We start from the raw sequence: 25269 nt of genomic DNA, 5'->3' as shown, positions 1-25269 counted from the left end.
AAGTTATTTTAGGATCAGTGCGAGTGCGACATTGTCTCATCTAAGTTTCTGAACTTGGACAGCTGTTTCACGCGGTTCAGATTTAAAGCGCTAACTCAAAAGGCAAATGACGCCAGACCGCGTCTGCATTATAAACTTTGACAAAACTATCGCTCGCATTTAAAAATGTATGAAACGTGAACAGTGATGGTGCTTTGTGCAAGATTCATAGTCAGGTTGAAATCCGCCTCTCAAAAAGTTGCCCCAAAGAGATGCGCGCGGACTCGATGCATGTTTTCTCCTGAGTCTGATATGAAGCTGCGTTAGTCAAACTCGTGACAATGACGATACACGAGAAAGGCAACAAACCTCTGAATTATAAAGTAGCACAACCTCTATCCCCACCAGAATAGAGAGTCTCTTTGTGCCATTCACCATGATCAGTCATCTTTATAAACTGAAAGCCCAGGTTCAGGTAAATTTTCACAGTAAAATGAAAATCTATTACACTGCAAATACCTTAAAATAATATTATATTATTTTTATTATATTCATATTCATATTATTATTATTATTATATTCATATAAAAACTAAATCTACTTTAACAAAAAAATTATGCATGTACAACAACAGCATAATAGTGCCAATGTACTGTCTTAATATAGTATGGCTGTGTGACAATATGGTTTGTTTCTATTTATAAAACAGTTCCGCCTTGATTCTGATTGGTCAATAGTTTTACTTTACTCCACTTTGCGTTGTGCCTAATACGAAAAGGCAGCCTCTCGTACCTTACTGATTACTTAAATATATAAGTTTTACACATTTAGTATCAGGGGGTCCCTGCTCCATGCCTCTCTCATCTAAGGGGTCCCCGACCCAAAAAACGTTGAAGACCCCTGCACTATCAAATAATGAGAAACTGATCTGTAAGTAAGCTAACACAGAGACTGTTTTGTGTGCGCCAGCAGCACAACATATGTCTGCCTGAGAAAATTAATTTGGCCTAACTTAATGTCTCCATTATATGTAAACACTTGTATGTATATTAAAGGTCACGTTCTTTCTGATCCCATTTTTAAACTCTAGTTAGTGTGTAGTGTTGCCTTAATAGCATGAATAATAACTGTAAAAGAATAAAGCTCCAAGTTCACTGCAGGCAATATATTTTCTTTAACAGAATTTGCCTTTCAAAGCCTACAGTGAACAGGCGGTTTGGACTACAGCCCTCTACTTCCTGCTTAAAAAACTGTTTTAATGACGTCATTAGACTAAACTTCGCTTACAGGAATACGTCAGTCGCCAGCTAAGCTAATGGCAAGCTAAGCTGCTATCGAATTACAACACACTAAACAAGCTAAACAATCAGAACTCGTTACGTATTTCTGAAGGAGGGACTTCATACAACAAGGAAGACATCAGCTCGTTTTAAAGACAATGAAAACAGCGCTATACAGATAAGTCAATTGTGTGAAAAATACCACGTATATAACACATGTTATATTGCGCACTGTAAACACAATCAAAGCTTAAAAAACATAAAGAATGGGATCTTTAATACTTTTTGCTGTTCTTAAAACTTGCATATCCTTCTTTACTGTACTTTTATTTTTATAGTTTTTTTTATCTTACTATTTCACTTTTATATTTGCCCTACATTCTATGGAAGGTATTTTTGGTCTTTTTTTCAATTAATTAATTAATTAAATAATTAAATAAAAAATAAATCGCAAAATATGTCCCAAATTTGAAAATTAAATGCTAAAATAAAAATTAAAACATTCAATTAAATTATTTCATTTTCAACGTAAGGAAGCATCATTCCGGCTAAATTGAAAAATAAAATAAAATTAATGATTTTACATTTCATTTTCCATATAATCTTGAGGCAAGACAGCCAATATTAAAATAAATAGGCAAACTTAAAAAGGAATCTGTAAATACATTTTTAAAAGGCTTTTTATTCATGCCCAAGCAATAATAGGGACAAAATTCAAATGTAAAGTTTAGTTTTAAATTTATGTTCTCTTTAATTTATTGGTTTTCATTTTCTTTTTCGTTTTGTATGCATTCAGTGTTAATCAGTGGGTGGGGTTTACTCAATAAAGGGGATTGGCTGAAGCAATGTTGCCAACTCAGCGACTGTGTTGCCAACTTAGCTACTTTACTGCTACATCTAGCTACTTTTAGACCCATTTAGACAAACCTAGCAACTGTTTGGATGAATCTTAGCTTCACGTCTGTACAAATAGGCTACTACATGGGTCTTCAACCGGGGGTCCGCGGACCCCCTGACGGAACTGCAGGGGGTCCGCCAAATGATGTTTAACCGCAAGCTATTTTTTGCTAAAAACGTAAAATATATGTACAAAAAAACGTTGCATGTCCCCTTTAAGTTGTGCACGTGCGTGGCCGCGAAGGCGCGCGTTCAGTTTAACAAGCGGACCAAAATAAAATATCTGAAGATTAATGTACACTCAGGAAGCAGCAGTAGCGACAGAAAACGCATCATAAAACAGGTAAATCTTATAGGCATGTGTGTCTTTCTTTCAGAAAGTTATTTTAGGATCAGTGTGTGACATTGTCTCATCTAAGTTATATTTCTGAACTTGGACAGCTGTTTTCACGCGGTTCAGATTTAAAGCGCTAACTAACTCAACAGGCAAATGACGCCAGACCACGTCTGCATTATAAACTTTGACAAAACTATCGCTCGCATTTAAACATTTATGAAACGCGCACAGTGATGGTGCTTTGTGCAAGATTCATAGTCAGGTTAAAATCCGCCTCTCAAAAAGTTGCCCCAAAGAGATGCGCGCGGACTCAATGCATGATTTCTCCTGAGTCTGATATGAAGCTATGCAGAAAATAAACCTGCATTACTCAAACTCGTGACAATGACGATACACGAGAAAGGCAACAAACCTCTTAATTATAAAGTAGCACAACCTCTATCCCTACCAGAATAAAGAGTACTTGTGCCATTCACCATGATCAGTCATCTTTAAACTGAAAGCCCAGGTTCAGATAAATTCACAGTAAAATAAAAATCTATTACACTGCAAATACCTTAAAATAATATTATATTATTTTTTATTATATTCATATTCATATTATTATTATTATTATATTCATATAAAAACTAAATCTACATTAACAAAAAAATTAAGCATGTACAACAAGAGCATAATAGTGCCAATATACTGTCTTAATATAGTATGGCTGTGTGACAATATGGTTTGTTTCTATTTATAAAACAGTTCCAGTCCTTGATTCTGATTGGTCAATAGTTGTACTTTACTCCACTTTGCGTTGTAAAGGCAGCCTCTCCTACCTCACTGATTACTTAAATATATCAGTTTTACACATTTAGTATCAGGGGGTCCCTGCTCCATGCCTCTCTCATCTAAGGGGTCCCCGACCCAAAAAACGTTGAAGACCCCTGGGCTACTGTGTTGCTTGTACTGGCCCACGAGTACAGGGTCTTGCTGTCACGGTGTAATGTGCGTATGGCGTCTCTGTGCATGGAGCTGGGCGGTGAGCAACATTTAGACTGTACGAGCTGACGCGTGGATGAGATTCGCATACATTGTTTACATTTCAAAGTAGGAACAAACACTAAAAAGTGGCTGGTCCGCTGTTATGTATGTGCGTATTTTCACATTTTCACACATCTGGAGCCTCATGTATTTAAAGCATGCGTGCGTACGCCAGTTCCCACGCAAAGGTTGTGATTTAAAAAAAAACTTGATGGGAGAATGGGTTTACAGGGTGGGATATTAGGATGATTCATGTACACACACTTGCAGGTGATCTGTGATTTATAAAGGGAACATTGCTTTGTTTTAGAAGTCTTCATAATTTTTGGTGTAAGCCATTTTTGGCTTTTGTGCATATGTAGACTTTTAGTAAGAATCCTACTCACAGTTTTATACATGAGGCCCCTGATCCGGTGGGGCGTACATACAGTAACACACAGTGTGATTATCGTGCAATACATATGCCAAATTCCGGGAAGGACTGGGGTATCATATGCTCGCAAAATTGAAATTTGGCGTATATCGCACGATAATCACACTGTGTGTTATTTGTATGCATTTCAAGAGGAATGGATATACACAGCGACCAGTCACTTACTTTTGCAGCGGGCACACTGGTACGGAGCAGACCTTCAGCCTTTGTGACGGGGCTTAGCCACGGCCCAATTTAAACCTTGCATATTTGTAAGTGGTCCTCATTTGTAATGCTGATTTGTGCAAGGGCTGTGACCGTACGTGATTTTGCTGTACCGCGGTGAAGAAACAACAAAATCACACGATTATGCAGTTAACAGCACAATAACCCACCCCAGGAAAGCAGTAATCTTATACAGTGGGGCAAAAAAGTATTTAGTCAACCACCAATTGTGCAAGTTCTCCCACTTAAAAAGATGAGAGAGGCCTGTAATTTTCATCATAGGTACACTTCAACTATGAGAGACAAAATGAGGAAAAAAATCCAGAAAATCACATTGTCTGGTTTTTTGGGAGTTTGTTTGCGATTTATGGTGGAAGATAAGTATTTGGTCAATAACAAAAAAGCAAGATTTCTTTCTCTCACAGACCTGTAACTTCTTCTTTAAGAGGATCCTCTGTCCTCCACTTGTTACCTGTATTAATGGCACCTGTATGAACTTTTTAGCAGTATAAAAGACACCTGTCCACAACCTAAAACAGTCAGAATGCAAACTCAACTATGGCCAAGACCAAAGAGCTGTCAAAGGACACCAGAAACAAAATTGTAGACCTGCACCAGTCTGGGAAGACTGAATCTGCAATAGGTAAGCAGCTTGGTGTGAAGAAATCAATTGTGAGAGCAATTATTAGAAAATGTAAGACATACAAGAACACTGATAATCTCCCTCGATCTGGGGCTCCACGCAAGATCTCATCCCGTAGGGTAAAAATTATCACCAGAATGGTGAGCAAAAATCCCAGAACCACATGGGGGGACCTAGTGAATGACCTGCAGAGAGCTGGGACCAAAGTAACAAAGGCTACCATCAGTAACACACTATGCAGCCAGGGACTCAATTCCTGCAGTGCCAGATGTGTCCACCTGCTTAAGCCAGTACATGTTCGGACCCGTCTGAAGTTTGCTAGAGAGCATTTGGATGATCCAGAAGAAGAGTGGGAGAATGTCATATGGTCAGATGAAACCAAAACATAACTTTTAGGTAGAAACTCAACTTCTTGTGTTTGGAGGAGAAAGATGCTGAGTTGCATTCAAAGAACACCATACCTACTGTGAAGCATGGGGGTGGAAACCTCATGCTTTGGGGCTGTTTTTCTGCAAAGGGACCAGGACGACTGATCCGAGTTAAGGAAGGAATGAATGGGGCCATGTATCGTGAGATTTTGACTCAAAACCTCCTTTCGTCAGATAGGGCATTGAAGATGAAACGTGGCTGGATCTTTCAGTATGGCAGTGATCCCAAACATACCGCTCGGGCAAAGAAGGAGTGGTTTCGTAAGAATAATTTCAAGGTCCTGGAGTGGCCTAGCCAGTCTCCAGATCTCAACCCCATAGAAGGGAGATGAAAATCTGAGTTGCCCAGCGACAGCCCTAAAACATCACTGCTCTAGAGGAGATCTGCATGGAGGAATGGGCCAAACTACCAGCAACAATATGTAAAAACCTTGTGGAGACTTACAGAAAACGTTTGATCTCTGTCATTGCCAACAAAGGGTATATAACAAAGTATTGACATAAACTTTTGTTATTGACCAAATACTTATTTTTCACCATAATTTACAAATAAATTCTTAAAAAAATCAGACAATGTGATTTTCTGGATTTTTTTTTCTCATTTTGTCTCTCATAGTTGACGTGTACCTTTGACAAAAATTACAGGCCTCTCTCATCTTTTTAAGTGTGAGAACTTGAACAATTGGTAGCTGACTAAATACTTTTTTGCCCCACTGTATATTATTAAAACAACAAATTATATTAGCAATAACAACATGAAATAATACTTATTTCTATAAGCTTACTTTTGTTTTTATATCTTTGGAATATACTATGAATTATAGAACTTTTATGTCATCGTTTATAACCCATTTAATACATTTCATAGAATAAACAACCTGAAAAGCTGTAGAATCAATATGCAGAGTTTAACATTGTTTCCATGGTGAGTTGTGCAAAACCTTGATTCCTATTTCTGTAGACACTGTTTTTCGGTTAACTGTCCGTGGATAAAAACACACTCCTCCAAACGCAACTTGTTGAAACTTTAAATAATTTATTATCCAAAAAAAATTATAATGAGTTACAAATGATGACAAAAACTGTTGCATAATTCATATTAAACTTAAAAGATTTTGAAAATAAATATTCTTTTTGTTAGTATGTTTAATGAGATTTTTCATAGCGGATACAAAACGAAATAGCCTATTGCATCATTCCGTAAATAACTGCGCAAAACTTATGGATACTCTCATCAATGCTTTCAATTTCTGCTGTCCATTTATATAGTCAAGAAGATAATAAGACTGTTTTTATCCCGACCTGGAGAAATTTGCTTACAGCAGCTCCAGATATAAACAAATTCAACCAAATAACGAGCCAGTAAGTGCTGGCTATTATTATCATCACCAACGCACAGTGCCTGCTTCTTTCCTTGCAGAGATGTTATTATTCACGCAGGGGTTTAAAACCAGGGAGTGTGTTGGTACCGTTCAAGAAATCAGAGCACTTGGGCATGACACGCTTCATGTTTAAGAAGGTTGCGGCCGTGACATCACCGCACCGCCCTTCTGTGCGTAGCTCGTCTTCCACGCTTCAGCTATGGTCAGAACTGTAGCCTATGTTGTGTCCAGTGCAGTGTACAGAGTAGACCCCGAAAGACTCGCATTTCACAGAGGGATGATATTTGTGGGGTGGTTCAGACAGCACAGATAATGTTAATTTAAAAGTAAGTGACTGTTTGTGGATGTCTGCAGCCTCAACGGATCAGATGTGTGAAAATATGCACATACATAACAACGGACCAGCAACTTTTTAGTGTTTGTTATTTCTTTGCAATGTAAACAATATGCGAATCTCATCCACGCGTCAGCTTGTACAGTCTAAATATTGCTCACGGCCCAGCTCCATGCACTGAGTTGGCAACATTGCTTTAGTCAATCCCCTTTTTTGAGCAAGTAAACCCCACCCACTGATTAACATTGATTTTGTATACAAGTTGAAAATGAAAATATAAAACGAAAACAAAACTGAAAAAGAAAATGAAAACCAATAAAATAAAGAGAACATAAAATTAAAACTAACCTTTTCTTTTTAATTTTGTCCCTGTTATTGCTTGGGCATGAATAAGAAGCCTTTTAAAAATGTATTTACAGATTCCTTTTCAAGTTTGCCTTTTTATTGTAATATTGGCTGTCTTGCCTCAAGATAATATGGAAAATGTAAAATCATCAATTTAATTTTATTTTTCAATTTGGCCAGAATGATGCTTCATCACGTTGAAAACTAAAATGAAAAAATGTAATTTGATGTTTTAATTTTTATTTTAGCATTTAATTTTCAAATTTGGGACATATTTTGCTAATTAATTTTTTATTTTATCATTTAATTGATTCATTTTAAAAAGACCAAAAATAACTTCTATAACATTCACTTTACCCCTTTTTCTTTTTATCTGCCCAATTTGTACACACTAGAACAGCAATGTAAACATACAGTTTTGAGAGGGAGAGAGAGAGAGAGAGCTGCTAGATTAGGCCTGCTTTGCTCTGGGGTAAAGATCAATTTTCTGAACCAGCTGTTTTCATATCTGTGTTGGTCTATGTAGCTGCAGTTGCCCTGATGATCTGCAAAAGTTAAATATTGAACTAGCATTATGTGCACTAAAAGGTTTTCGGAGCAAACATTAAACAATGTTCTACTGAGTCAAATGGCTAAACAGGTTTAAATCCCAATTTGGTTTCCCACAAAGCTTTTCCTACAAGCAAGTAATTGGTGGTTGACATGGAATTTCTTTCCCTCCAATGACATCTCAACACCCAGAGCCTTCAACTGAGGTGCTTGAGTCAGCACAACTGAAATCTTGAAACTGTGCAGGAAACAAGTTTCATGTGTGAAGAAATGTCAATTTGCAAGCCCAGCAGAAAAAGCAAAGGGAGTGAGAGAGAGAGAGCGTGAGAGAGAGAGAGAGAGAGAGAGAGAGAGAGAGAGAGAGAGAGAGAGAGAGAGAGAGAGAGAGAGAGAGAGAGAGAAAAGGAGAGAGATGTCATTTTAAGCATATTTAAATCTACTTTCTCTAGACAATCCAAAATCTGCCCCATTAAAATTAAGTGCCATTCTCTAGAGCTCGGCTATAGCGTGAAGAAAGATCCATGGGTACATAGAAAAAATACTTCATATCACAGTCTCCTGCTAGAGATATCTCAATGCTTTCTTACACGCACACTGACCAGTTAATTCACATTCAAACGAGATCAGCAACCGACTTAAAACCTTGCACATGCTGTAAGACACTTTGGATAAAACATTGAATTTATACATGATTATGGCCAAAGTCACTTTACAGAACACCTAAAATCCTTTTTACAGTGCAGACAGACAGCACAACAGGAACCAAGGACAAAGAACTGCACAGTGTTTCAGTGTTTCACTTCATTCGGCATCGCATAAGGTTATGTTTGGTCTTATTAGAGGGATGGCCATGGTGTGTCAAAGTAACTGATGGTTTACACAGGTACATCAAGAAAACCCTTGATCTTACAAAGCATCATTAAATAAGACCTTGCACACTTCGGTTTTGTAATAAAGCCTCATCGGTCCATCGAATGTAATTCTCTGCTGGCAGCTTTATAAGGTAGATTTACAAATTACATATGCTACAAATGATCTGCAAGATGGTCTGATTACATGTTTCTCTAAAATAAACACACAAAGTTTAATGCCTTCCAGAAAGTGTTCTTCTTAAAATATATAAACATACAATATATCAAATGAACGAACAGATCCTCTGCTTTCTTTAGTTCTCTTTTTATTGCCTCTGAAATATGGGTAGGTTTCTTTAAAAACACCAAATTTTGAGCAAAAAGCTGAGATAATTCCAAGGACTTTTGACAGAGATCAGAGGCAGAGTGATCCTCAAAACTTAGACGGACATACAGCTGTTTGCCCTAGGGCAATACTTCCGCGTTTTATAAGTTGTGGAAGATAATAGCAGTGGATAATAGCGGTATTGCGGAAAGACGGAAATGCTCGTCTTTGGCAGGAAAGCGTTGTTTCTTAATTGACGAATGGCGAGGAAAGAGTTTTAAGGTTTAAAAACAAAATCACTGCATCCATACCTTAAAATCACTGGTAAAATGAACTAATTTAGCACACACAAAGTAAAAAACAATATCAATATATGTTCAAACCTTTTTCTCTTTTTTATTGTTTGATTGACATTGCTTTAATATCTACTGTAATCCAAGGATCTAATATAATGTTACACAGATATTTTTCCCAACAGTTTTTCAAACATTTACTTAAGACATGACAGATTATATCTGCCTGAATTCTTGTCAAACAGATATTTTTAAAACCATAACTTTGTGTATGTGTGTATATATCAGGGTTGCACGCTCACGCATCCATGTAAAAGCTTCAGATCTGTCAGTCAGCTCGAGGAAGATGTTTTTTTTTTTCATGTCTTAACTGTCTTAATAACTCTTTAAACATTAATCAGGTCCCAACTTTATCAGTTAAAATAGTTTATTAAGTTAATCATTTAGGACAGTACACCTCTCAGAAAATGTACAAATAAATTTTAGACGTTTGATGACTTTGAGTTCTTGACTTTAATTTACTTTACTTAGATGACTTTAATTAACTTTCTAAGGCTGTGTCTCAATTTATCCAACAACATGCTAGGTCTAGGGTCAGATATTGTCCGTTAAAATGAATTTACGTTAAAGGGATAGTTCACTTTCAAATGAAAATTCTGTCATCATTTACTCATCCTCATGTTGATCTAAACCTGTATGAATCTATTTTTTCTCATGAACACAAAAGAAGATATTTTGAGAAATGATGGTAAAACACAGCAGTAAGTGACCATAGACTTCCATAGTAGGAATAAAAAAATTGATGGAATTTAATGGGTACCGTCAGCTGTGTGCTTACCATCATTTATCAAAACATTTTCTTAGTCATTTATCACAATATTTCCAAAATATTTTTCCTACTATGAAAGTCAATGGTCACTTACTGCTGTGTGTTAATCATCATTTCTCAAAATATCTTCTTTTGTGTTCATCAGAAAAAAGAAATGAATACAGGTTTAGAACAACATGAGGATGAGTAAATGATGACATAATTTTAATTTGAAAGTAAACTATCCCTTTAACGTGTTATTAATGCGTTAATTTTGACATCCCTAATATATATGAGTGTGTGTCTATAATTATATAGGTGGTTTACATAAGTATACAAATATGACCCTCAAAATGTGTCTTCACCCTAGCTATTATTTAAATTAACCACAAGAAAAATAAGTACATTTCTTTTTTTGAGTTTCCTCTGACCTTCCTGCCTGAAAGGTCCATTATGCGGCTCATTATGCGGCTCATTATGCAAGTCTTTGTTTCCTCAGGTGTTAATCACAGATTATTCAGGAGCTTTCACGCCTCCTCGCATATGGCCTTTTCAAGCAAAAAGTGTCTTAGAAATTCTAAATCAATTTAATGAATGAGTAGGCAGAATGATTTTCACATTATTTTGAAGAAAAAAAACTCTAGACCACTAGATCCAGTTTTATAAATTCTTGTAAAAGATGTTTAGTATGGGTTTTGTGGACTTACATTTTTCTCTTAAAAATACAAACATTTTCACTCTAAAAATATTTAACCCAGGGCTGGGACAGAACACATTTCTGGGTTAAAATGACCCAAATAATCAGGGGTGCACATAACTGGTGCGCAGGTGCACGATTAAAATAAAAAAATGCTCACCAGACACTGCTCTAAAAGGCACTTTTGTGTACTGCTGGAATTTTAAGGATTGCCCCATGCATCATTGGTAAGATAATTATTACAAACGTGTTAACATTAATGTGTGTTACAGAGGTGCAACAGTCACTGGCCCGTTTTGGCAATTTAAATATTTAAGCACAACAAGACGTGAAACAGATCTCTCTTTACTCACGTGTTGTTTGCGCGCACCTCAAGCGCGAGCAGGATCCACATCTCAAGGTTTCAGACAGCTTGTTAACTGACAGGCAGCGCGCAAATGCCAACTGAGTTTGTTTTCTTGCACTTGAGCGGACATTTTAAAACTAAATCATCTCAAAATGCCATGATTATAGTAGTAAAAGTCTTTTACACATTAAATGAATACAAGCAGTTGGGGAAAAAATGCGTGTGTAACAATGTATTGGATCCATGCATTTAAAGTGACAGTACACTATGCAGTATTATCTGATTACTTTATTTAGTTTCTGTACTCTGATTTTTTTATTTCTGACCATTTACTTGTCTTTAACAATATTTAAAAATGTATATGAGCAGACATTTATAAAGGTAACATGTGTTAAAACAATAACCAGGCATATTTTATTTTATATACATCATCGTCATGTTTAAACCAAAGTGATATGGCAAAGAGAGTAGTCAGGAGATTAATGATGTTGACAGCATGTAGGATGTCGGCACTATAGTGTGAGCACCAGACAGCATCTCCAGTTGCTCCTTTGAGAACCAGGACAAAAAGTTATGTGCACCCCTGCAAATAATGGGAGTTTTAACCCAACTGCTGGGTTATTGTTAATCAACCATGTTGAAACAACCCAGCAGTTGGGTTAAAACAACCCATTATTTGGGTCATTTTAACCCAGAAATGTGTTCTGTCCTATAGTTACCCAGCCCCGGGTTAAAAAACACCCAATATTTTTTAGAGTGTACATACATACTGTACATGTTGCTCACATAATACCATACACACATAAAAAATAATAATGGTAAAAGTCTCATAACACTTTGGTCAACACAAACTGGGCTACAATATTCCCAGTTTGTGTTGACCAAAGTGTTATGAGACTTTTAGCATTATTATGTTTTTAAGCAACTGAAAAAAGCACAAATGTCAGTGCAGATCAAAACTGCCTGAGGATCTACAAGGATTTTCACTTTCTAAATAAGCTTCTAAAGACAACTTCTAAAGTTTTTGTTTTATTCCTAAAAGGGACACTTCACCCATTCGCATTAAGCTTTGTATAGTTAGAACCCCAGTCATGTTTTTGAATGGTCGTGCACCATTTCTGAGACAGGAGAAATAAAGATTTTAGTCTTTCAATGATGTAAAAATCATCATTTTGCATCATTGAAAGCAGGAAGTCCAATTTCTTTGTTGAGGGGGTGAGACTACAAACACTCCTTTTCTCTGTCAAATAGGCACCAAATTCGAAATGTATGTTACATTTCGACTACAAATATGACACACTTTCAATAAAGATTAATGTTTCTACGTGTGAAATGTTCCTTTAAAGGATTACTCCACGTTCATAAAAAAGAAATCATGATAATTTACTCACCCCATGTCGTCCATAATGTTGATACATTTCTTTGTTCAGTCAAGAAGACTTTTTTTAGAAAACATTCCAAGATTTTTCTCATTTTAATAGACTTTATTGGACCCCAACAATTTAGAGTTTCAGTGCAGGACTCTATGGGGCGGTTTCCCGGACAGGGATTATCTTAAGCCCGGACTAGACCGGAGTTTAATTGGGAAATATAACTAGTTTTAACAAACATGTCTTACTAAAAACATTGCTTATGTGCATTTTGAGGCAAAACAAAGGGCACTTATGTATTTTAAGATATGTCAGTGCAAGTTGTTTTGAGTTTGGACAGCTCTTACATTTGTTTTAGTCTAGGACTAGTCTAATCCTTGTCCGGGAAACCACCCCTACAGTATATGTATATGTACTTTTAAACCACAACTTCTCGTCTTGCACCAGCCGTTAGAGTGAGAAAAAGGGGATTAAAAATCACTTTGGACCCCACACACCCTGACCACTCTTTCTTTGTTTTATTGCCCTCTGGCTGGCGCTATGGAGCAAAGGGCACCAAAACAACCACACACTTTTTTATCCTTAGGCTATAATAAATCTGAACAATTAAAACTTAATTTTTGATAAAAAAACAACAAAGAGGATTTAATTCAGCCGGCAATAACTGAATTGGAATTGACACTCGCAGACTGGTGATGCTCTTAAGGAATCTGATTTGATTCTGATTTCTACACCAACCATTATGTTATACAGTAGGTTTTCTGAAAAATGAAAAGTACAAATAAGCATCTGATTCCTTTTTAAAAGGCCTGCTATCGTCATTCACAGGCAATAAAAATAGGCTAGTATGTAAATTTCATCTAACAGTGGGGGGGACAATAAGCATAAAATTGACAAAAAACAGACAAAATTGTACTCGTAAAGGCCTTTTCACACTGATTTAACAACAACAACAAAAACAACTCCAACAAACCCCAACATTTTAAAGTCTCAATTATTTTCATCCAACAACTCCCAAAGAGGTTTCAGACTGACCCAACAAAATCCAACAAACGCATTTCTTCTCTTCATATGTCTTTTTTATTATTAACTTTATTATATCTAATATAATCTAATATAAAGTTATATAATTCTTAGGAGAGAATAGTAAGCGAAAAATGGCAAGAACAGATTTGTTTATGGTTTGTATATCCATAGTATTACCATAATTCCTCTGGTTTGAATGATGAATACAGACTGCTGCCACCTGCTGGTGTGTGACTGTTATTTCTTTCACAAAGGAACAGAAAGCATAAGCACTTTAGCCACTGGCTACAGTCTTTGCACTGTGTTCAAACTTTTTGCCCCAACTAAAAAGTAAATCATCCAGTGAGATTTAAAAATAATAATAATAACTAGATAGGTACATTTCCTGAAGAAAATGTGAGTGGTGCTTGCCGTGGCAAAATTCTAGGGATCATATATGATTATACTCCAAGCCAAAAGTAAAACGGTCCAACCCCCGTGTCTCTACGATGTTCTGATGCGGAGATATAAGGCTTTGTTTACTCTGTTGCTAGGGTACTGTATTTGGTTGCTAGGGGAAAAAATTGGCATCCCATAATGATTACACGCCGAGTCACGAGTCAAATTGTCCAACCCCCGTGTCTCTACGATGTTCTGATGCGGAGATATAAGGCTTTGTTTACTCTGTTGCTAGGGTACTGTATTTGGTTGCTAGGGAAAAAAATGGCATCCCATAATGATTACACTCCGAGTCACGAGTCAAACGGTCCAACCCCCGTGTCTCTACGATGTTCTGATGCGGAGATATAAGGCTTTGTTTACTCTGTTGCTAGGGTACTGTATTTGGTTGCTAGGGAAAAAATTGGCATCCCATAATGATTACACTCCGAGTCACGAGTCAAACGGTCCAACCCCCGTGTCTCTACGATGTTCTGATGCGGAGATATAATGCTTTGTTTACTCTGTTGCTAGGGTACTGTATTTGGTTGCTAGGGGAAAAATTGGCATCCCATAATGATTACACCCCGAGTCACGAGTCAAACGGTCCAACCCCCGTGTCTCTACGATGTTCTGATGCGGAGATATAAGGCTTTGTTTACTCTGTTGCTAGGGTACTGTATTTGGTTGCTAGGGAAAAAATTGTCATCCCATAATGATTACACTCCGAGTCACGAGTCAAACGGTCCAACCCCCGTGTCTCTACGATGTTCTGATGCGGAGATATAAGGCTTTGTTTACTCTGTTGCTAGGGTACTGTATTTGGTTGCTAGGGAAAAAATTGGCATCCCATAATGATTACACTCTGAGTCACGAGTCAAACGGTCCAACCCCCGTGTCTCTACGATGTTCTGGTGCGGAGATATAAGGCTTTGTTTACTCTGTTGCTAGGGTACTGTATTTGGTTGCGAGGGAAAAAATTGGCATCCCATAATGATTACACTCCGAGTCACGAGTCAAACGGTCCAAGCCCCGTGTCTCTACGATGTTCTGATGCGGAGATATAAGGCTTTGTTTACTCTGTTGCTAGGGTACTGTATTTGGTTGCTAGGGAAAAAATTGGCATCCCATAATGATTACACTCTGAGTCACGAGTCAAACGGTCCAACCCCCGTGTCTCTACGATGTTCTGGTGCGGAGATATAAGCCTTTGTTTACTCTGTTGCTAGGGTACTGTATTTGGTTGCTAGGGAAAAAATTGGCATCCCATAATGATTACACTCCGAGTCACGAGTCAAACGGTCCAACCCCCGTGTCTCTACGATGTTCTGATGCGGAGATATAAGGCTTTGTTTACTCTGTTGCTAGGGTACTGTATTTGGTTGCTAGGGAAAAATTGGCATCCCATAATGATTACACTCTGAGTCACGAGTCAAACGGTCCAACCCCCGTGTGTCTACGATGTTCTGATGCGGAGATATAACTGTTTGAATTTTATGTTGCTAGGGTGCTCAAAAATGGTTGCTAGGGGCGTGGCTTAATACCAATGTAAGGATCCTGAGAGACTGATTGGATGCCTGAGTAAACTGAGCCCATCCCCATGTCTCTATGACACTGTGGTGCAAAGATATCCATCTGGGCATTTTATAATGGCAGTCTATGGGAGATGTTGCTAGGGTGCCCAAAATTGTTGCTAGGGGCGTGGCTTAATAGCTCTGGGATGATCCTGAGGGACTGATTGGATGCCCGAGTGAAATGAGCCCACCCACTTATCTCTATGACACTGTAAAGCAAAGATATCCCATCTGGAACTGTTTTATTCCCTTATATGGGCATGTTTCCTGCCCCATTATAAGTCAATGGGGAATTTCGGGTGCCTCTTACACCCCAGGGGTACAACTTACACCCCAATGTGATGTATGTTCTTACAGAATCTACCACCCTCTTCAAATGTTGTAACCCACATGTTTTTACAAAATCCTCGAACGGAGCTATGACCCGTCAAAGTTGGGCGCAATGTTAAGTCAATGGGATTTTTCGGGTGGTTTTTCGTCCCCCTTTCGAAAATCTTGCACCCGATCCCTTATAAAAGTCATAGCACACCTCTCCTCAATAAACCGGTCAATTTGAGCCCTCTTTCATGGGACTACGGCAAACCGTGCGGGACGAGTTAGGTGCCGAAAAAGTGTCCAGATATAAGAAGAATAATAACTAGATAGGTACATTTCCTGAAGAAAATGTGAAGTGGTGCTTGCCGTGGCAAATTTCTGGGGACAGTATATGATTATACTTCCAGTTACGAGTAAAACGATCCAACCCCCATGTCTCTACGATGTTCTGATGCGGAGATATAAGGCTTTGTTTACTCTGTTGCTAGGGTACAGTATTTGGTTGCTAGGGAAAAAATTGGCATCCCATAATGATCACACTCTGAGTCACGAGTCAAACGGTCCAACCCCCGTGTCTCTACGATGTTCTGATGCGGAGATATAAGGCTTTGTTTACTATGTTGCTAGGGTACTGTATTTGGTTGCTAGGGAAAAAATTGGCCTCTCATAATGATTACACTCCGAGTCACGAGTCAAATGGTCCAACCCCCGTGTCTCTACGATGTTCTGATGCGGAGATATAAGGCTTTGTTTACTCTGTTGCTAGGGTACTGTATTTGGTTGCTAGGGAAAAAATTGGCATCCCATAATGATTACACACCGAGTCACGAGTCAAACGGTCCAACCCCTGTGTCTCTACAATGTTCTGATGCCGAGATATAAGGCTTTGTTTACTCTGTTGCTAGGGTACTGTATTTGGTTGCTAGGGAAAAAATTGGCATCCCATAATGATTACACGCCGAGTCATTATTCATACGGTCCAACCCCCGTGTCTCTACGACGTTCTGATGCGGAGATATAAGGCTTTGTTTACTCTGTTGCTAGGGTACTGTATTTGGTTGCTAGGGAAAAAATTGGCATCCCATAATGATTACACTCCGAGTCATTAGTCATACGGTCCAACCCCCGTGTCTCTACGACGTTCTGATGCGGAGATATAAGGCTTTGTTTACTCTGTTGCTAGGGTACTGTATTTGGTTGCTAGGGAAAAAATTGGCATCCCATAATGATTACACTCCGAGTCATTAGTCATACGGCCCAACCCCTGTGTCTCTACGACGTTCTGAAGCGGAGATATAAGGCTTTGTTTACTCTGTTGCTAGGGTACTGTATTTGGTTGCTAGGGAAAAAATTGGCATCCCATAATGATTACACTCTGAGTCACGAGTCAAACGGTCCAACCCCCGTGTCTCTACGATGTTCTGATGCGGAGATATAAGGCTTTGTTTACTCTGTTGCTAGGGTACTGTATTTGGTTGCTAGGGAAAAAATTGCCATCCCATAATGATTACACTCTGAGTCACGAGTCAAACGGTCCAACCCCCGTGTCTCTACGATGTTCTGGTCCGGAGATATAAGCCTTTGTTTACTCTGTTGCTAGGGTACTGTATTTGGTTGCTAGGGAAAAAATTGGCATCCCATAATGATTACACTCCGAGTCACGAGTCAAACGGTCTAACCCCCGTGTCTCTACGATGTTCTGATGCGGAGATATAACTGTTTGAATTTTATGTTGCTAGGGTGCTCAAAAATGGTTGCTAGGGGCGTGTCTTAATACCTATGTAAGGACCATGAGAGACTGATTGGATGCCTGAGTAAAATGAGCCCACCCCCATGTCTCTATGACACTGTGGTGCAAAGATACCCATCTGGGCATTTTATAATGGCAGTCTATGGGAGATGTTGCTAGGGTGCCCAAAATTGTTGCTAGGGGCGTGGCTTAATAGCTCTGGGATGATCCTGAGGGACTGATTGGATGCCCGAGTGAAATGAGCCCACCCACTTATCTCTACGACACTGTAAAGCAAAGATATCCCATCTGGAACTGTTTTATTCCCTTATATGGGCATGTTTCCTGCCCCATTATAAGTCAATGGGAATTTTCGGGTGCCTCTTACACCCCAGGGGTACAACTTACACCCCAATGTCATGTATGTTCTTAAATAGCTTACCACCCTCTTCAAATTTAGTAACCCACATGTTTCTACAAAATCCTCACTCGTACCTATGACCCGTCAAAATTTTTGCAATGGTAAGTCTATGGGATTTTGCCCCATTGACTTTTCATTGGGCATTTTTGGGCACCTCTTACACCCCAGGGGTACAACTTACACCCCATTGTGATCCATGTTCTTACAGAACCTACCACCCTCTTCAAATGTTGTAACCCACATGTTTCTGCAAAATCCTCGAGCGGAGCTATGACTCGTCAAAGTTTGGCGCAATGTTAAGTCAATGGGATTTTTCGGGTGGTTTTTCGCCCCCCTTTCAGAAATCCTGCACCCGATCCCTTATAAAAGTCATAGCACACCTCTCCTCAATAATCCGGTCGATTTTAGCCCTCTTTCGTGGGACTACGTTAAACCGTGCGGGACGAGTTACGCGCCGAAAAAGTGTCCAGAAAAAGAAGAATAATTATAAACTAGATAGGTACATTTCCTAAAGAAAATGTGAAGTGGTGCTTGCCGTGGCAAATTTCTGGGGACAAAATCTTCTAACAATGATTATACACCCAGTCACGAGTAAAACAATCCAAACCCTGTGTCTCTACAATGTTTTAATGCGGAGATATAAGGCTTTGTTTATTCGGTTGCTAGGGTGTACTGTATTTGGTTGCTAGGGAAAAAATTGGCATCCACTAGTGATTACATGCCGACTCACAAGTAAAACGGTCCAACCCCTGTGTCTCTACGATGTTCTGATGCTGAAATATAAGGCTTTGTTTACTCTGTTGCTAGGGTACTGTATTTGGTTGCTAGGGAAAAATTGGCATCCCATAGTGATTACACGCCGAGTCACGAGTCAAATGGTCCAACCCCTGTGTCTCTATGATGTTCTGATGCTGAGATATAAGGCTTTGTTTACTCTGTTGCTAGGGTACTGTATTTGGTTGCTAGGGAAAAAATTGGCAAACCATAGTGATTATACTCTGAGTCACGACTCAAACGGTCCAACCCCCGTGTCTCTACGATGTTCTGATGCTGAGATATAAGGCTTTGTTTACTCTGTTGCTAGGGTACAGTATTTGGTTGCTAGGGAAAAAAATGGCATCCCATAGTGATTACACTCCGAGTCACGAGTCAAACGGTCCAACCCCCGTGTCTCTACGATGTTCTGATGCGGAGATATAAGGCTTTGTTTACTCTGTTGCTAGGGTACTGTATTTGGTTGCTAGGGGAAAAAAGGGCATCCCATAATGATTACACTCTGAGTCACGAGTCAAACGGTCCAACCACCCTGTCTTTACGATGTTCTGATGCGGAGATATAAGGCTTTGTTTACTCTGTTGCTAGGGTACTGTATTTGGTTGCTAGGGAAAAAATGGCATCCCATAGTGATTACACGCCGAGTCACGAGTCAAGCGGTCCAACCCCCGTGTCTCTACGATGTTCTGATGCGGAGATATAAGGCTTTGTTTACTCTGTTGCTAGGGTACTGTATTTGGTTGCTAGGGGAAAAAAGGGCATCCCATAATGATTACACTCTGAGTCACGAGTCAAAAGGTCCAACCCCCCTGTCTCTACGATGTTCTGATGCGGAGATATAAGGCTTTGTTTACTCTGTTGCTAGGGTACTATATTTGGTTGCTAGGGAAAAAATTGGCATCCCATAGTGATTACACTCTGAGTCACGAGTCAAACAGTCCAACCCCCGTGTTTCTATGATGTTCTGATGCGTAGATATAAGCCTTTGTTTACTCTGTTTCTAGGGTACTGTATTCGGTTGCTAGGGTAAAAAATGGCATCCACTGGTGATTACACGCCAAGTCACAAGTCAAATGGTCCAACTCCCATGTCTCTACGATGTTCTGATGCGGAGATATAAGGCTTTGTTTACTCTGTTGCTAGGGTACTGTAGTTGGTTGCTAGGGAAAAAATTGGCATCCACTAGTGATTACACTCAGAGTCATGAGTCAAACGGTCCAACCCCCGTGTCTCTACGATATTCTGATGCGGAGATATAAGGCTTTGTTTAATCGGTTGCTAGGGCACTGTATTTGGTTGCTAGGGAAAAAATTGGCATCCACTAGTGATTACACTCCGAGTCACGAGTCTAACGGTCCAACCCCCGTGTCTCTACGTTGTTCTGATGCCGAGATATAACTGTTTGAATTTTATGTTGCTAGGGTGCTCATATTTGGTTGCTAGGGGCGTGGCTTGGGAGTGACCAATGATGTGGCCACTGATTACACTCCGAGTCACAAGTAAAACGGACCAACCCCCGTGTCTCTACGATGTTCTGATGTGGAGATATAAGGCTTTGTTTATTATGTTGCTAGGGTGCTCATTTTGGTTGCTAGGGGCGTGGCTTGGAAGTGAACAATGATGTGGCCACTGATTACACTCCGAGACACAAGTAAAACGGTCCAACCCCCGTGTCTCTACGATGTTCTGATGCGGAGATATAAAGCTTTGTTTATTCGGTTGCTAGGGTGCTCAAATTTGGTTGCTAGGGGCGTGGATTGGGAGTGGCCAATGATGTGCCCAATTGTTACACCCCTAGTCACAAGTAAAACGGTCCAACCCTTGTGTCTCTACGATGTTCTGATGCCGAGATATAACTGTTTGAATTTTATGTTGCTAGGGTGCTCAAAAGTGGTTGCTAGGGGCGTGGCTTAATACCTATGTAAGGATCCTGAGAGACTGATTGGATGCCTGAGTAAAATGAGCCCACCCCCATGTCTCTATGACACTGTGGTGCAAAGATATCCATCTGGCAATTTTATAATGGCAGTCTATGGGAGATGTTGCTAGGGTGCCCAAAATTGTTGCTAGGGGCGTGGCCTAATAGCTCTGGGATGATCCTGAGAGACTGATTGGATGCCCGAGTAAAATGAGCCCACCCACTTATCTCTACGACATTGTACAGCGAAGATATCCCATCTGGAAATTATTTATTTCCTTATATGGGCTTGTTTCCTGCCCCATTATAAGTCAATGGGAAAATTCGGGTGCCTCTTACACCCCAGGGGTACAACTTATACCCCATTGTGATGTATGTTCTTACAGAGTCTACCACCCTCTTCAAATAATGTAACCCACATGTTTCTACAAAATCCTTGAGCAGAGGTATGACCCGTCAAAGTTCGGCCCAATGTTAAGTCAATGGGATTTTTTGGGTGGTTTTTCGCCCCCCTTTCGAAAACCCTGCACCCGATCGCTTATAAAAGTCATAGCACACCTCTCCTTAATAATCCGGTCGATTTGAGCCCTCTTTCATGGGACTGCGACAAAGCGTGCGGGACGAGTTACGCGCCAAACTTTTTTGCGACATAAGAATAAAGATATAATAAGTATGCACAATAGTAATAGTGATGCCTTGCATAAATGCAAGCACCACTAATAATAATATTATTATATTAAAGTGCTGTCATGTTATCGTCTTATTGGAGCAAACATGTTGAAGCTTCAGTCCAAAGGAGTATTCATCCATCATTAAAGTAATTAAAATGACTCCAGCAGGTTAATAAATGTCATCTGAAGCTAAATTATATGTTTGTGAAGAAAAACACAATTAATATTTTGCACTTCTTTAGTCAAATTCCAATGTAAACAAACTAATCCAATCAAAAAGTCTCAAGTGAATTTTATGCAAGATACTGTAGTTAAAATGCTGGGAAAATCATATGAATTCAAATAAAACGCTTTTAAATATGAAAGATTAAAGGATTGAATGTAAAAGATAATTATTGAGTCTCTTGGACATAAATGAGGACTAATTATGAGACGTTAGAAGGCACAAAGAGCTGCTTCACCTGCAGCCTGGTAAGCAAATAAATGCGTTGCTTTAAACAAATGCATCTGTTTTTAAATGTTTTTTTTTAATGCTACCTGAACCTTGCGGAGAGCCGATTGTAAATTCTTTATCTCCTGTTTGTTACAAATAAAATATTTTTACAGTACAAACCTTTTCTTAAATACTTGTAAATTATTAGGTGCCAAGCACCGAAGGTGCTGAGGCACCTATTGGAATTGTCAGTATTATTATTCTTCCTCTTCTTCTCCAATGGGAGTCTAGGGCAGCCCTATGAACCGTAAGTAGGAAAATGATGAAATTTGGCACAGTTGAAGTAGTGGTCCTAAAAAGTCATGTGACCAAAAATTGAGTCTCTAGCAAAAACTCTATAGCGCCACCAGCAGTGCAAATATTCAATGTTCAAATGGTTATAACTGCTGATCCGCTTGATCTATGAAAATTCTACTTAGTACACATAATTGCTCTCGTCACGCTTATTGTTTTTAACACCTTACAGTAAGACTCTAACCATTACAGTAGCGGCCATTTTGAAATGTACAGTATTTCATTTTTTCGCTACTCCTCCTTCAAATTTGGTTCAATTGTTATGAACGCACAGAAATTACTGAACAGAATTTAGATTTTTGTCTTTGTTCAAAGGTAATAAATGTGCAAACTTAACGAGGTTGACACAAAAATAGTTCTGAGGCTGTTTCTCGGTTATTCTTTGATCAATTGAAATTAAATTTGGTACACGTCATGTTGACCATGAATTGGGGGTCCATGCCAAATTCGGTGACAGCGCCACCTATGGGTCATGAAATAGGAAAATAGCTATTTTTGCCAATAACTACCGAACTGTTTGTCAGAAAATTATGATCTTTGTGTCTACAGATTTCTTGGCTCATGCCGAATCTGTCAATATGTATTATGTCGGGTTTTACCGAACCGCCTGTCCGTCATTTTGAATTTGTCATAAATTGTTATATCTTTTGAACTATTGGACGTATCCGCGCAAAAATCGATAGGAAGCTTCGGCATGATGTCCTGAAGGTACCTGGGAAATCAGAGTACAGAGCCACCTAGGGGTTATGAACTATAACAGTTCTTATAGAACCGCTTATAACTTCTAAATACTTTGTCTAATATAATTTTTTTGTGTGTGTGAAACTAGATTTACTGGTTTATGCCAATTGCAACGATACCTCATTTTTCATTCTCCATCATTCTGTTTATGTGTTATTGTAAATGATTTTTTCGCTACTCCTTTTACAAATTTTGTTTATTTTATGCCAGTTTCTGCTCGTATAATGTTTGGAGCAATCCGCACAGACGTGACTGAACAGATGTTTCTGCTGCCTTTCAAATTTTTGAGAAATACCTCTGTAAAGCAGACCATGCCTGTGACGCTGTCCCTTTGTCATATTAAAACGAATCTGACAAAATTTGCCCATGTTGTTCATTATTGTACAAAATCTGATTGCCCTATACTTTGTATTTCCGTTTATTTTTGCATTGTTGTGTAATTTCAGTGATTTGGCATATGTCAAAGCTTGCAGCTCTGAAACCTTTTTTCCACAGCCTAGTCACACCAGGTTTATTCAGTGGCACATGCGGTAAGTGCCATGCTTTGGGAACCTGAGGTCATGGGTTCGAAACCTATGTGCCATGGTAAACTTAAGTTTTGTGATTCTCATACTATACATTGTATTTTGGTTATTTGTGCTCTGCGTTGTCATTTCTGCACTTTTAGTAATTGCTGGATGACAATGCTTATAGCTCTGAAAGCTGTTTTCTATAGCTTGGACACAGAGGTGGAAAGTAACAAATTACATTTACTCACGTTACTGTAATTGAGTAGTTTTTTTGTAAATTTTTACTTTTTTGAGTAGTTTTTAAAATCTGTACTTTTACTTTTACTTAAGTATGTTTTATTTAAAGTATTGTACTTCGCTACATTTTAAATCATATTCGTTACTGAGTAAAAAAATATTTTAAAAAGCAAGGTGATAAAGACGCGCAACGGATGTAAATGGGCGTGGCCCGGGGGAACGCGCAAAAAGAACCATAGAGACGGACGAGACAGGCGCGAGCTAATGCAGACCCGCCTCAGTTCAAATCTTATGAAAGAAACCGCTGGTCATATTTAAGCGACTGACGCAAAGTGAGTGTTTCATTTCTATGAAAGGTAGGATTCATGCTCTTAAGTACGAAATTGCACGACGCGTTTTTAATACCATGCGCATTATCTTCCGAGGTCTAGCAGCTTCGCGTCAAGTCAAACACAACTTCAAAACGTCCTCGAGAATGCACAGGTCATTAGACATTGCAGAGAGAGAGAGAGAGAGAATAAAGGTCTGACATCAGGTACCCAGGTCAGGGAAGTAAGAAGATAATAAACGTGTCAAATATATATAGACATGGCACTCATCTCATGATATGCTCTTGTAAACTATATATAGCAATATACCAGCAATAGATCAATTAAAACCTTACTATAGTGATTGTATTTACAAGCTGCTGAGCTGACCACCTTTAAAAGTGCATAACTCACATGTAAAAATCATTAAACAATTCCATAAATGTTTCTTACTTTAAAAAAGGTTTATATTTTATTAACTTTTTGTTATTGCACTTTAATTGTAAAGATGTTACTACAATAAAAAATAAATATTATGATATTTATATTCCCTTGTAGTTTTTTAACTATACTATAATCCTCCACCTCTTCCCGCTGTAAAAAAGTAACTTTTACTCTGAGTAAAGTTAAAAGGACTTACTTTTTACTTTTACTTGAGTAGATTTTTAGACAAGTAACTTTACTTTTACTTAAGTAAAATATTATAAAAGTAACTTTACTTTTACTTGAGTACAATATTTTATTACTTTTTCCACCTCTGCTTGGACACACCAACTCAATGATTTAATTGTTTACTCAGTGGTGCACGCAGTAAGTTCCATGCTTTGGAAACTTGAGATCATCAGTTTGAATCCCAACTCTTACTATCACTTATTGAGATTTTCTTTTGTGTTCACTTTAACACGTTCTTCTCGACCTGTCTGGTTTTCCACACGTGTTATATTTTTGCCATCTTTGCTGTTGTCACTCCGCACTGCAGTGGTTCTGCTCTGCATTTGCTTTGCTTCGGGTTCGGGCTCTGTATTGTGCACTTTCTGCGCTTTGTGCATTTGCTGCATCGCTTGGTGTTTGCTGTGCTTTGGGTGCTCATTGTGCTGAAGGTGCTTGGCCCCGGTATTGCTGCTTGCAGCTATATTTTTTTGATGATATTGGATAGCCATACATTTAAAGCAATTAAAAGCCTGCTTTTTTACTTCCATAAAAGAATACGGGTTTTAAAGGTTTTAATGAAAAAAATAACAATTTCAATACAAGTGAAAAACAACACAATTATTTTTAATCTTAAACTGGTGATCTTCTTCCTCCGCTTAGTTTT

General features: G+C 38.6%; 1 protein-coding gene across 5 annotated transcripts in view; it reads right to left on the bottom strand.

The window, feature by feature from the left end:
- il1rapl1b (interleukin 1 receptor accessory protein-like 1b) overlaps positions 1 to 25269 on the bottom strand; it is a 182872-nt gene that overhangs the window by 54469 nt on the left and 103134 nt on the right. The gene's annotated exons all lie outside the window — the stretch shown is intronic.

This window comes from Misgurnus anguillicaudatus, chromosome 14 (assembly GCF_027580225.2).
Source record: "Misgurnus anguillicaudatus chromosome 14, ASM2758022v2, whole genome shotgun sequence".
Classification (NCBI taxonomy): Eukaryota; Metazoa; Chordata; class Actinopteri; order Cypriniformes; family Cobitidae; genus Misgurnus; species Misgurnus anguillicaudatus.
This window is presented reverse-complemented; position numbering and strand designations above follow the sequence as displayed.